At 37.4% G+C, this 15,474-nt stretch overlaps 1 protein-coding gene across 1 annotated transcript in view; it reads left to right on the top strand.

Annotated features, from left to right (window-relative positions):
* The window catches only part of LOC145668977 (calcitonin gene-related peptide type 1 receptor-like), a 789,948-nt gene that overhangs the window by 537,496 nt on the left and 236,978 nt on the right, over positions 1-15,474 (top strand). Inside the window, exon 3 of the mRNA XM_081737282.1 lies at positions 11,422-11,477. The gene's annotated coding sequence lies outside the window, so the exon portion shown is untranslated. The remainder of the gene's footprint in view (positions 1-11,421; positions 11,478-15,474) is intronic.

Below are 15,474 nucleotides of genomic sequence, written 5' to 3'. Positions count from 1 at the left end.
ACACAAACTCTGGTTTGAGAACCCTATTCGTCAGTTTTATCCATCATGGATTTAAAGACTCCTAACAGTTCATCTTTAAAGCTATACAGCACATCATTTACCCTACTCCTATAGTTCCATACCTTGTGTTTGAGACTATTGGGATACTTTTGTTGACTACATATTCTAGAGCATTTGTTCTTTTTGAAGACCGAGTAAGAAGAAGCAAGTCCCAACACAATTAAAAAAAAAAAAATACTTATACCCTTTTCCAGTAGCGTAACTTGAAGCTTCAGTGCCCCGCAAGCTTTAGTTATGCGCCCTAGTTTCTATATATTTTGCGCCCCTGGAGCTCGTGCGCCCCCCGCCGCGAGGGTTGCGGGGGTGCTATTTACGCCTATGAACTTTTGTATAATCAACGGACTTTTCTAAAACTAAATTAAGTCTATGGGCATATGAATGAAAATATAATTAACAATAGGCTGCAGTTCCCTACCTCACCAACCATAACTGGAGTCAGGGGCGGATCCAGGACCGATTTCTGGGGGGGCGGTGGGTTGTCATACTGCTACTTTTAAGGGCTCCAAACTTTGGGATGAGTTTTATATATATATATAAAATAAGAAAGTTTCCTCTTCTGGGAGGGCGATTGTCCCGATCGCCCCCCCCCCTGGATCCGCCCCTGACTGGAGTTTCATCGTATGTTTGAGCAACAAGTTTTCCGCATTGAAAATTAGTGAGACAGTCAAACTGCGGCACGATGAAGACGATTGCATAGTTCTTTTTCAACACATCAAACTGCATCGAAGTCCAAATTCAACTAGTAGGTTAGCGGCTAGAGTTGGAAATTTGTTGCATCGAAAGTTTTCTATACTAAATTAAAAACAAAATATTTTCAATTTAATTAGCATAAATCCTAAATAATAATAATTACCCGAATTGGAAGGAGCGCGGACAACACCTCTGCTTTGCTCTAATTATCATTACTATTCCCCCTTGCTCTTGAAACAGTTTCCATATAGCACAATGTGTTTCATCAATAGGCATTTCTGTATATTTAATGACACTTCAGGGACTGACAATATCTTTGCTCCTTCAGGCATGAGACAACCATCTAAATTTATATACTGTTTAAACAGAAATAAAATCTCAAAATAATAATAATAATAATAATAATAATAATAATAATAATAATAATAATAATAATAATAATAATAATAATAATAATAATAATAATGCCCATAAGCTCAATTTAACATTCAATGAGAAACTTTATTTCGAATCAAAGTAAACCTATATTAAATTTTTGTTAGAATATCCTATGGAATATATTCTTCTTGTTCACTGTTGCTGTATTATTCAAATTTAAGGATAACGTATTAACATACAAAAGTTGTTGTAAAAATGATAGATTAACATATAAATAATGCACTGGAACATCAGTCTCACGGTAGCACGTGTTAAATGCTATTAGTATGAAAAACCTGCTACTTATATTTGTCCGAAATTGTATGCTGTTAAGACAATGAAATAACCTTATGAATACCGAAATTGCAGCCAAGTTTCTATCCTTAGAATGGGGAAGCAAACGAAACAGTATAGTAGAATTACCGCCCGCTCGATCCTCTACAGCGAGGGGAGAGCGAATAGACTCCTAAGCGGGCGGTGAGTAGAATATACGTGTTGATGATATTCTAGATTCTCCTTGTTTTGACAGGGAACGTTCCTATTTTTTCCTGTTCCACTCAGCCGAACGGTAACATAAGGGCCATTCCGAAAGTCCAAATACGAGTCCACAGGATGCTTCTTGCTGGCACATTGAAAAGTGCTTCTGGAGTGAATGACCGCTATCGGGGTTCGCGTTACCTCTGAAATCCTGCGGTATCAACAACAGTATGCTCCTATTTGGTGTTGGCATGTTGCATTCGTTCACAATGTAAATGAAGCATAGGCCATCCAAACTTTAAAAAGAAAGAAAGAAAGAAAAGAAAAAGGAAAATGTAAACATCTTTCCATGTCGATAATGAAATTTGAAGATATATGAAAACAACGAAAAATTGTAATATTTTTACCGTTACCGCCGGTAACAGCGGTAATACGCACTACACGTCCCTGAGTAAGAGCCACCAATACTTTGATGTCCAACACAGTACAGCAACCTTTCCTGGTCTATGCCTATATTTACGTTTAATCGAGTTCTGTGAGGCAACTGATTTTGTACTGAATGAGCACAACCCAAGAACCGAAATACCAGAACTTAAAATTCCAAGCGTATGTGCAGATTAAAAAGGTGGGAAAATGAGTTCTGTAATAACATTTAACAGACGGCAAAGAGCAAACATAGGTAGTTACAACGCAGCAAACGTGTCGGCATATCTGATTCTGTGTGTGATCTTATTCAAACAAATTTTATAAGTTTACTTTGATTTTTAGTGGCTATAAAAAATCTTTCGGAACGTATATTCTTAAGAAAGATCCGCAAGAAACCAAGAACTGAACTTCTCTCTTTTTTTTTTTTTTAATTTTATAGCTATTTCAAGTTGTGTAAACTTTCTATCTGTGCTAAACTCCCAAGTATTTTCCGTGTTCTGTAAATATATTTTCTTCTGTGATTGAGCCAAACGTTCTTCGTAAATTATTTATTGATTTTTCATGTCTTGAGTCGTTTATGCCATTCATAATATGTGCATAAAAATGTCGTTAGCTACAGTTTGTGAGGTTTATCGTGACCTTCTTCCTGTCTGGGTACTTGGTTGGGCTATTAGACACTTTCCGCTTCAACACATATACAAGCAAATTCAATGATTTTCTGATCATCTTATCACTGTTGCCAATAGTCTTTTGATCACGTTAATTAGCCATTTTCATACTTGATGCTAAATTGCACTGCTCAGGTGCTATATGAGTGTCACAAAACTTGTATTTAGTGATTTAAAGTAGGCCTAGTTAGTAAAAGTTGTATGGAAGAACAAATGAAAAGGTTGAGGAGGAACATTTTGGGTTCAGGAGAGGTAAGGGCACAAGAGATGCAATTGGATTATTAATGGTAATTTATGAAAGTTTATAGGAAAAGGTGAAAACGTGTACGTTGTATTTATTGATCGATAAAATGCTTTTGACTGCGTGAATCAGGAATTGTTGTGGGGAGTTCTAAAGGAGGTTAGGATGGAATGGAAAAGATCGAAGACTCATAATAAACTTATATATGAACCAACAAGTCAGTTTTAGAATAGAGAGTGAAATGACAGAGGGGAGTGTAATTGGGAGGATAGTTTGACAGGAATGTTGTCTCTCGCCTACATTATTTAATATTTATCTAGAAGAAATAGTAGAAAAGGCCTACATAATGAAGTCAGCATTTCGGTAGAAGGATGACTAATTAGGTGTATACGGTTTGCAGATGATATGGCGATTCTTGCGAAATCTGAAGAGAAAATCAGTAAGATATTAGAAAAATTGAGGAAGGACTATGAAGCATATTGTATGAAATGGTAGAAGGACGAAAGTCATAGTAATTGGAACGAAGCGGTCGGTGTCAAGTATAGAAGTAGGAGAGGATAAAATAGAATAAGTGATTAGTCTTTAGTGATGGTATGAAGTGCAAAAATGAAATAAAAGCAAGGATAGAAATGGCGAAAGAAGCCTTTTGGAGGAAGTGTGCGACCTTGCATAAACAGTTGAGAAAAAGACTCATAAAATGCTTTGTATTCAGTATTGTACTGTATGGAGCAGAAACATGAACATTACGCAAACATGATGAAAAACTACTGGAAGCTTGTGAAATGTGGATATGGAGAAGAACGAAGATAATTTGCTGGATTGAGCGGAAAACTAATGAGAGTGTGTAAGAAATGGTAGGTGAAAAAGAACAATTTTAGATATTATTGGAAAGAAGAAGAGAAACTAATTGAAATATAGACTAAGAAGAAACTGTATCATGAGGGACGTGGTAGAGGGTATGGTGGCAGAAATGAGAGGAAGGGATCGAAGGAAACTACAATGGATGGACGAGATCGAAACACAAAAATCGTACGTGAAGATGGAAAGGTTAGCTCGAGACCGTGGAGCATGAAACCTTCTCAGCTGCAGCTAATGATCTGCCAATAATAGCTTAATACCAACGATGATAATAATTAAGTGCAATAATGATTAATATTTACAAATTGAGATAAATAATTATACTCTTGTTGGCAAATGACAATAGCGATATAATCTAGCACTCTGAAGGATCTTTCTGCTGTTTTGGAAGTACTTAGTATACTAGGAATGCAATGGATGTACCCGATTGCAATGAAATGAGCTGAGCGAGCTTAAACTACGTAATCATTCCTGGCCGTTATGCAATAATAAATGCCATTTTTAATTGTTGACAAAAAATCGCGTGAAAACTTTTTCCCCATGTTAAGTCTATGCAAGCGTTTTTCGGTGATTATTCCTCGATGGTACATCGGATTTTTGATTTCGACCTATGTTGTCACTCAACACGACATACTCTATCAGCGTGCTAAGTTTTCTTGAGATCGTCCAAACGGTCTAGGAGGAAGCGTTTTTCGGTCATTATTCCTCGATGGTACATCGGATTTTTGATTTCGACCTATGTTGTCACTCAGCACGACATACTCTATCAGCGTGCTAAGTTTTCTTGAGATCGGCCAAACGGTCTAGGAGGAAGCGTTTTTCGGTCATTATTCCTCGATGGTACATCGGATTTTTGATTTCGACCTATGTTGTCACTCAGCACGACATACTCTATCAGCGTGCTAAGTTTTCTTGAGATCGGCCAAACGGTCTAGGAGGAAGCGTTTTTCGGTCATTATTCCTCGATGGTACATCGGATTTTTGATTTCGACCTATGTTGTCACTCAGCACGACATACTCTATCAGCGTGCTAAGTTTGGTTGAGATCGGCCAAACGGTCTAGGAGGAGTTCGCGGACAACCAAACGGCTAACCCGAGTATAAGAGCTTCACTTCGCTCAGCTCAATAAATGTGTAGATGGCGAGATGCACTACTTCTTGTGGCACTGTTCGGCAAAGTAAGAAATGTGATTCTAGTGGAGTCGACGGCTGTACGCAATTATCTTATAAAGTAGAGGATCTGCCCTTACAACAAAATCTTGAAGCCATACGTCAGAGTTTCGCCTTCCCTACTCTGCCCACTCCGCCCAATAGGATTGCAATGTTTTGAGCCAACAATCATAGCGGAAACGAAAGTAGCCAATCAGACGATGGTGAAAACGAGAGTAGCCAATCAGACGTGCCGATGCTCGGTTGTTTCTTGGCTTCATCGATTTAATAGGATGACGATATATATGGGCAAATCCTCTATTTATAACATCCTTGGCTGTACGGTCAGCCGATTAGTACAGTGATGTGGAATGCTCTTTAATATTTTCGTGTCATCGTCTCTCATACTATACAAGATTAGCACACACTGGCGCGCCCTTGGACAGTGGTTCCCAAACAGCATGTCGCGCAGCCCCATAGGGTGTGTCGACAAGTTTTAGAATTTAAAAAGCGTGACCATTTATACATGTTGATACAAGCTTACAGTCAATTCCTCCAGCTGCTGCAATAATGTTCTGTACTACATACAGTCACTAGTTTTAAGAACTTATAGACTTACTATTATGATTTGTTTTATTACTAATTTAAAAAATCGAACAAATATGTCGTTGTGTCATGGGTATCCTTTAAAGCGCATCGTCAGTCATAAAAGGTTAGAAAACAGTATCCTACACTAAACTTCCAGAGTCACTCTCCCTTCTAAAGTAATAATAATAATAATGAAATGCAATTCCAACTATATCTCAATTAAGGCCCTGTTGTTCATTCTGTTTTAATATATGAAGAATATGTGGGAATTTGATCGATCTATTAGACATTAATGATTCGTTTCAGGTCATTAGAATTTTAGAAATGGAATTGTATTCAAAAAGCAACAGGAATATTTCTTAAACTTTTCTTTTGCTCATTTTCCTCTGAAAAAGGCACCAAAAGAGGAAAGTTTTGTTCTATTCATAACTGATTGTTATACCCAAACCTTCAGCTTGCTCTACACTGTAGGTTAAAATTGTGCCCAAATGAGAACTCTAATTGTTTATATTTATTTACTTATGTGTTTTCTTACTAGCCACCTCAAATTCCATGCTATATTTTTCTATGCAGTTAATCATGGACTTCGTTATATCTGACAGGTAGAGACATCTATTAGCGTCAAGTAGGCAACTGCTAGCGCACCTACCGACATCTGTTAGAGTGACTCGTTCGTAGGAAATAGCATGGCTCACTGACACGTTTTCTCATTTGCCCCTTGTCTCTCATTGTGCCCCTATCTTTCTGCAAACCAACATTATAAATCTCATAAGTAGGGTTGTATAATATTCTAGGATAGTGTATGGCGTTTTATAATGTGCACGTTTGTCTTTGATGCATCATAAACAAACAAACAAACAAAAAAGGCCTAAGGTACAAATCGGAATACTGTTTTTAACTACGAACTGGCACTCAATCGCGGCCACACACTCTCATTGTGGAATACAAGTTTGTCTGCAGGATTACTAGAGAAGAATAAAGCATAATCTGTAAAGCAGAAACTCCCATATATAAAACTTCTAGTACAAAAGCTTAATGTTTTCTTCAATATATAAAACATGGGAGAGGGAGCCAAATTTCCCGCCCCAGGTTCCGGCCTATTCGGCCTAAGCACTAATACAGACCTCCTTCATATATATCCAAATTTTACGCGCGTGGTCTTGGGTTCGATCCGTAATTTTCAATGTTGATGCAGTATCATGAGACAATTAGAAAACTATCTGAATTTAAGAGGTAGCGAAAAGCCAAAAATAACATCCCTACCTTCAGGACCTGCCTCCAACGAATTTGATTTTAGTTTTATACATATAACACAAGGATAGAACGGAAAACGCATTGGGTGTGTAATTAGTACAGAATGAGGCCATTAGAACTTGTAATGGAGGCAAAAGGTGGCTGTATCTGTCATCGAGATTCGTTCCATTTTATTGATTGGTTTGATGTGAATTATATAGGTAGGAAGCGTTATCTTGCTTCTGGTTCATATCTGACCTTTCTCTATCTCCGTCCATTTTTCACATTTCAAACTGGTTTCCAATTAAATTACACAGTTATTGGAGTGAATAAAAAATTAAAAATAGAATCTAGGCACGGGAGCTAATATAGAAACGAAAAAGTTATCCTCTGAAAGTAATCAGCGTGTATATTCAATATTCAGTTTGAGATATGATTCATTTAAAGAAGATTTATGATGTCATGATGTTACCGAAAGTGAAATTTCTCACTTAAAAATTATAGGATTAAACATGTACAGTCAGGGGTAAAAGTGAGAGGGAACGCAGGGTACGCCGTTCTCCCACTTCCAAAAATATCTATGGTGTCCCTCCTCTTCCTAAAAAATTACAATAGGCAAAAGTAGGCATGGGGGACGGTGTAACGTCATGCGTCTTCCTAAATCTTCAAATCCCTTTTACGCCTACGTACAGTCTTTAGAAAAAGTAAATACTTTCCTTATATACTATAATTTTTTCAAGTCGAAGATATTAAGGGATCAAAATTGTGACAAAGTTACAATGGGAATTCTCATATTTTTTAAAAAATCACTTGCATCGCATGAGAAGAATCCGTTCCCCGGACAGTGGTATATTGTACAAATATACGGAATCGTCTTGCTTACTACAAAAATCAGTACGGAGCATACGTTATCCGTACGCTATATAGGCACTGTCTTAGATGTTACATCATGTCGTTGCAGGACGTCTGATATCTAACAGTCTTCCTTACATTACATACATATATGTATGTTACCTTCGTCAGCTATATGTTATATATGTCCATTTGTTTGTGAGATTCTGACCGCCTATATTGTTTCATACGGAAAGTACGTGCAGATGGAACACATACAGAAAACAGGGGCAGATCCAGGACATACTTCTAGGGGGAGGCGTGGATTGTAATTCTGCTACTTAAAGCTACTTTTAAGAGCTCTAAACTCTGGGATGGGTTATATATATATATATATATATATATATATATATATATATAATAAGAAAGTTTCCTCTTGTGGATGAGGGCGATCACCCGTCCCAGATCGCCCCCCCCCCCTCCCTGAATCCGCTCCTGACAGAAAGTATTATAAAACATGCGTTTTCAGTTATACGTTTGCTGTACATTAAGTCCAAAAACTACAGGATTTACAAATGTAACATACGCTTTTACGTACGCCACATACATTATTTTTTCTCAGCGCCCTTACGTAGTCTCTTTGGCTGACAATTCTCTTAGATGAAGATAAGTCTTCAACCAAAATAAAGTGATTTAAAACAAAACCTACACCCTGAAAGATACTAATCTCGAAATTCTAAGTAGTTAATTATATACATGTGTGTGTGTTTTAGACCTTCACAGAAATGCCGGCCCGTAGAAGATTAAGCATTTTCTACAGTCCGTGATGTAAGTGTTAGGAGATAGAGTAGGATTTTTTTTTTTCAGTACTAGACCCAAGAAAATGCGAATATCTCAAGAATTGCATTAGATTTTCAATATATAAGGTTTACCGGAAAGCTTTGCCCGGTTTGCAGTTTTCATGATAATCCAGGCAATACGGGATTTTATACCTGGAAAAATTCGTGATATTTCTGGAATATTTCTGAGAGTCTTACTTTGTGTTTCTTCAGTCGCTGAATCTGAATTTTTAATTTCTAAGCAAACATTCTCCCCGAACTTCCCCCAAGTTTTGAGTCAAGTGATAGAGTATTGGCTTCGAATTCGGGAGGTCGTTGATTCGATTCCCACTGCCGACCATCCTAACTGGGGTTTTCCATTGTTTCCCTCGGTCCTACCAGTCAAATGCCGGAATGGTACCTACTAAACAGGCCCTGGCCGACACCTTCCCAAATCCTTTTCATTGTTGTTATTGTTGTTGTTAGATATCCAGTATAAAATGGCCTCTGAGCTGTATCTGGTGATTGTTAAATAAATACATAAATAAATAAATTGTAAAAATTTTGAAAACATCAAGCTTTTTCAGTCAAAGTTAAAAATTGAAATTTTGAAATCTATGATAAATATGGTGTTCTGAGACTTCTAAACAAAACAACCGAAAACCATATGAAAATTTATACTAAAAACTGGAACACACTATCAAAATTTACACTATAGCCATACAGAAATGAAATGAAATGAAATTTTGAGTTTTACGTCCCACGGTTATGCCGGTTAGGCTAAAGGAGACGGTGATAATGAGTAATGAATGAAATGGTGGAATGAAGAAAGTGGGAGGAAACGGGAGGACCCCGAGAAAACCCACGCACACGGTGTTTGTCCACCACAAAGTTCACTTGGCGGGAGCAGGGTTTGAACCCGAGACCCCTAGCACTAGAGGTGAACGCTCTACCACTGAGCCACCGCGGCCCTATAGCCATACAGAGTTCTCATGTTGGTAGACTAAAATTCCGAGACACCATATGAAAATTTACATTGTGTTACATGTACTCATTTGAAGTTATTTTCGTCTGGACTGTGAATTTGATTTGTTTAAATTTAGTATTGTAAATTAAATTAGTGTTTCATAGAACAAACAAACTCGATTACCCATCTCTCGTTTAAAGGTCATATTCTCGTAGGATTACATTAGATATTTTAATAAACGACTACTTGATCGTGTGAACATATTACATTAAAAATTGATACTAATTACAAACAATTGAGTTTCGTTTCACAGTGTGGAACTTAGGTAGACTTCCGAACTCTAGGAATTCAATATTTAAACTTCCAGTAATACATCTATAACTACTAGGCCTACATGTTCCTAACTATAACCTGTTCCTCGAACGTTGAATTCATATCATAAAGGCATTACTGGATATAGTATACTCTTTTTGTGCTATACCGATAAAGGTTGAAACCGGAAATCGTTAATTTGAACCACTTCCGGTTAGAATAGATGGATAAGGGAGGAGACAGAACCTACTCTTGGGAAGCTGAATCGATCGCAAAAGCTGCATCTCTGTATCTGTGACCATTTTTGCACTACGGAAATAGGTATTGAAACCGGAAGTAGTAAATTTCAACTACTTCCGGTTTTGGTAGAGTGTTGTGGGTCGTGATGGTGTGTTCTCTTGACACCTGGAATCATCGTAGAAAACAGCTTATCACTATGAATTGCCGTTCTTCTTCTACGGCGATAAATTTTGAAACTGGAAATGGATACTTTTAACCACTTCCGGTTTGTATAGTGGGTTAATGGAGAAGGCGGAGTCTATTACAGGGAATATGAATCAATTGCACTGCGTCTCGATATCTCTTACCGTTTTTTGCTCTACAGAAATCAGTAGATCCCCTATTGAAACAGGAATTAATAGTAAATCACAACCACTTCCGGTTTTGGTACGTTGTTGCGATTGTTATGGTATACTTTCTTGTTACACTGAAATATTTGCAGAAAACCACTTGCCACTCTTGTTTTATGACGATAAAAGTTGAAACCGGAAATGGATTACTTTCACCACTGCCCGTTTGAATATAGAATTAACTAAGGGGTGGAACCTACTCTCGGGACGCTGAATTGATTGCTAAGTAAACGCATCTCGATATCTCGTACTGTTTTTACTTTGATACTTGTCAACAGACGGACGGACGGAGGGACAAAGCCGTCCTGTAGAACCTTTTAGACTTATGCGTAACGTAGTTAGGAAATCTAATAAAAATAGTAATAGAGAATCCAAAGAGGGCGAACGACCCTTCTCTCTCCAGCGTCACAGGCACCAGTCTTACTAAAACCCGCACAGAGAGAAATCCGTTCTCCGGACAGCGGTATATTGTTTATACAAATATACGGTATCCTCTTGCTTACTATAGAAATCAGAACGGAGCATACGTTATCCGTATGCTACATAGGCACTGCCCTTAGATGTTACATCATGCCGTTGCAGGATGTCTGACATCTAACAGTTTTCCGTACATTACATGCATATACTTATGTTACCTTCGTCAGCTATATGTTATATACGTCCATTTGTATGTGAGATCCTGACTGCCTACATTGTTTCATACAGAAAGTACGTATAGATGGAACACTTATACAGAAAGTATTATAAAACATGTGTTTTCAGTTGTACGTCTGCTGTACGTTAAGTCCAAAAACTACAGGAATTACGCATGTGGCCTATCTTTGCCGCATGTGGCCTATCTTTGAGTACGCCACCACAATTTTTTTCTCAATGCGGTAAGAGTGAAAAGTTAGAATTTTTCCAGTCTTCTCCACATCGACATTTCGGAACTCTGATGAAAATTAGTGTGCTTGCTAAGAAATGAATTTTGTGGTATTTTGTACAGAATCAACTGAAAAATGATAGTTCAAAATCAATCTTAACAATTTATTTATTTCGATTTCGTCTTTTTCTTGCAGATAGACGCGTTCTTAGTATCGTCGAACTCAAGGCACTTGGTTAAAAACTAAAACCGGTAAGTAACTTATTCTTATTAATAATATATATAGTACGCGGTAAGCGAATTGATGTACGGCCTTGAACGATGCTCTCACGCCGACCAACCTGATTACAGCGACGTAGCCAACGCAATGAACTGGAAGACTGCTTTGACCGAAACTAATATAGAAATATGTATATACTCTCTTCATCTTAATAACAGAAGGGTGTAGAATATCATTTTCTAAGGTTATTCATGAAACAACCATGACTCTAGCTTCAGTTGTTCTTATTTTGCATCTTTTTTCTGGTTTTCTGTGATTTCGTACTGTAATTCTTGTTTCATTATGAAATTTGAATTTACCAATGAAACCAAATGGAAATTATGATCCGATTGAGTTAAGTGCCGAGTTGCCAAAAGAAAAATGAAACGAAATCTTTAAGTTTTACGTCCCACGGTTATGACGGTTAGGCTAAAGGAGACGGTGATGATGAGAGATGAGTGAAATAGCAGAATGAAGAAAGTGGGAGGAAACGGGAGAACCCCGAGAAAACCCACGAGCACGGTGTTTGTCCATCACCAAGTCCACACGGCGCGAGCTGGGATCGAACCAGGGACCCCAAGCACCGGAGGTGAACGCTCTACCACTGAGCCACCGCAGGAGACGACGGATACTACAGCGACGCCACCAGTCACATGACCACGGAGGAACAGCAGCGCCACTACCTCACTTGGAGTGCCTATATAACCAAGAGGATTTCAACAACAGCTACTAGTCTGCGATTGGTTGCCCCTCCTTTAGCTTGCCTGGAGCTCTGAGAGATACCCAACCCAAGTCTCTTCTTTGCTTCGGAACTCTAGGTTTCCCTTCCTCCCGCTTAGCTTGCTTCGGAGCTCTGTCGGGATTCCTAACCTAAGTCACTTAGCTTGCTTCGGAGTTCTGTGACTTTCAAATCCGCTCTCTGCTTGCTTCGGAGCATTGGGGATTCCTAATCCACTCCACTTAGCTTGCTGCAGAGCTCTTTGGAGACTCTGCCTTAGGCTGCTAGGGCCTTGGGTCACCTTTCTCTACCTTGTATTAGAGAAATTACATTATTTTACTATTCTTGTAGAATACTGTTTATAGGAGATTTTTTTTAAAATAATAAAACCGGTAGTAGGGGTCCATTTCAAACTATAATTTACTCCATCAAAGCTCTATCTACCCCTATACATTCAGAACTTTACCACATACTGTCTTTATAATATTCATTATACATATTTGTATTATTTGTATAGAAACGGCCGAAAATACAATGTTTTTATAATCATTTTCCAATTCAAGAGACTGAAATACCTTAAATGAACTTTGTCTAATATCTTTGATTGTTAATGTAATATTGCCAAGGCATTATTGAAGCTTTTTCAACTTATTTACATACGTCTGCGATAGCTGATAAGTTTCCACATCTGTCACAACAAAATTGAAAGAAGATATTTTCATAGGTCCACTGATGGAAGACAATAACTTCCAGACAATATTGCATGACATGTAATGAGAGATTTGGATGCCCATAAGAGTGCTAATTAGTTACTATTATCACATTTCTCTCATATTGATTTCTGTTCATTCATATATTCAATATTGACATCAATTAAGAGATATTTGCTTCTGTATTATATAACACAATGTACTTATTTTTAAATGCACACAAATTGTATACATTCAAAAATAAGTATTGTGTTTAATAGAGAAGTATGTACCTATTATATTACGGATATGTGTTGTTGCGGTTGAGCTCGTTAACGTTAATTAGCATCAAATTAAGGAAATGTTCATGCCAGGGGTGGATCGAGAGAGAGTTCAAGGGAAACAAATATACATGTAAGTATTATAAATGCTAATAATAATATATATGATCATACGAAAATTTAAACTTCATTTTTTCATGTTTTCGGCAGACGAAAGAAAGCATTTCTGCACCCAGGTTGGTCTATACTTTTCGCCTTATCTTGGTGTGAGGAATCGCCTCTCAAACGTTGTCGGTGTTGTTTTGAAACACCCTGTATATATATATATATATATATATATATATATATATATATATCTGAGCTCATTATCCTACATATTATCAAGTGTGCTGCTAGAGAAAACAACGAAATGCACATTTTAGGATTGTTACGGTACATTAATACAATTAATCTTTCAACTTCATACTTTTAAATAACATATAATTGATTCAATGTCTACAGGTACGTAGATATATAAGCCAAAATCTTTAACTTTGTGGTGGGTTCTTTAACATGCGTTGTTTAACTAGGTATCTTCTCGTACAGATCACCCTACAAAAGAAGATACAAAGTTGAATAAGTGTGTTTTCCTGTGCTGGTTGTTAAAAGCCGACACGTAAACGCCATTATTGTTTTCTGGAGAGTTTTGCGTTGGTGGGGAACGCTGAGTAAATACCCCGGAGCAATTCTCACTTTGAATGGAGAGACCTCAAATATCCTTTCTCTCTAATCAGCGAACAATGAGTTAACTCCGAACACAAACTTTCTCAGCTAACAAGATGAGGAGGTTAGGCCCTCTAACTGTTTGTTACTGCTCCGCAAAGTTCTTCTTCTTTATCTTCTGGTACTTTCTGTAACCGAGTACGAAGAGTACATAGCCCATTCGTCTAAAATTGACACAGACAATTAACTTCAGTTTAATTAGTCAACACGATAATTGCCTACATCTCACATAATATGATCCCACTTCGTTGTTCTAAATGCAGTGTTAGTGTAACCTTATACATGAAAACATATGTTGTGTGAACTGTTGAAGTTACAGAGGGAGAAAATAAGTAGAATAGCTTACTTCCACTTTAACCGATTTCAAAAAAGTAGGAGTTCTCAATTCGACCCGTTTATCTGTCTATCTATTTACACTCATTGTCAAAAGTTTGTCCACACTACTGATTTTTCAGAATTTCCAAACAAAATACGCATTATCAATATAAACCACTGTTTGTTGGACTGTAAAATAAACATAACTGATCACTTAAGGAAACGAAAATATGCTGTCCTGTTTCCAGCGTTCATCGAAGTGCCAATACTGATCCTTGATCAAAGCTTTACAAATCCCAAGCATTTGTTTGATCAATTTATCTAACGTCTATGAAGCTATGCGACTTCAACAGCTTTTTAAAACCTTCCAAAGTTCTTCAGTATTCGCTGCTATATGTTTACAGACTATGCCCACAGGAGCACAATGGGTGACTGTCTGGCCTCTGTTTTAGACGAAATGATGATTAGACAAAATAATATCCATATTTCGCCTTAACTGGCGGATACAAATTTTATCATTTATCTGCCACACCTGTTGGTTAGGCGAAACGAGGATTAGCCGAAACGATGCGAAATCCTCTTTTTTTCAAAGGGATCCAGTCCTATTCAGAATTCAGAACGATTTACGTTTCTGCTTTCTTTGAAAGAAATGTCGTTGTACTCACTGAAATCCTTAAAATTCCACTCGCACTGACTTCACTCATCTTGAAAATATAGTCCCTTTCCTTCTTGATGTTTATGAAGCAGTAAAATGAAATCTGAACCTCAGCTATTAATGTAGTAGAGTAACTACACTCCCTACCAGTGAGGTACGGGAGAATCGTGTGTATCCAGGTAACTTAGAACACAGTTTTTGTCAGGAGCACTTGAATTTGGTTTCACTTCTCAAATCTGATTTTACTCTGTTTCACAGACAGGCCTGGTTAATCGAACAGACCCAGTGACGAAATCACATCAGCTGTACACTATTATTACAACATATAATGAATTTAGAAGTAAATGCAGAGAAAACTAAATACATGGAAGTGCGTCGGGACCGTAATACTGCAAATTATGGAGGCGTTAAAATATTAAATAATACTTTTGATAAAGTGGATACTTTCAAATATTTAGGATCAATATTAACAGACGAAAATCATATTCACGAAGAAATTAAATGTCGACTAAAAGCAGGGAATTCGTGTTACTGTTCGGTTCAAAATCTCTTGTCGTCGCGAATTCTGTC

This window comes from Thermobia domestica, chromosome 13 (assembly GCF_964235325.1).
Source record: "Thermobia domestica chromosome 13, izTheDome1.hap1.1, whole genome shotgun sequence".
NCBI classification, from domain to species: Eukaryota; Metazoa; Arthropoda; class Insecta; order Zygentoma; family Lepismatidae; genus Thermobia; species Thermobia domestica.
The sequence above is the reverse complement of the archived record's forward strand: the minus strand, read 5'-3'. Positions and strand labels throughout refer to the sequence as shown.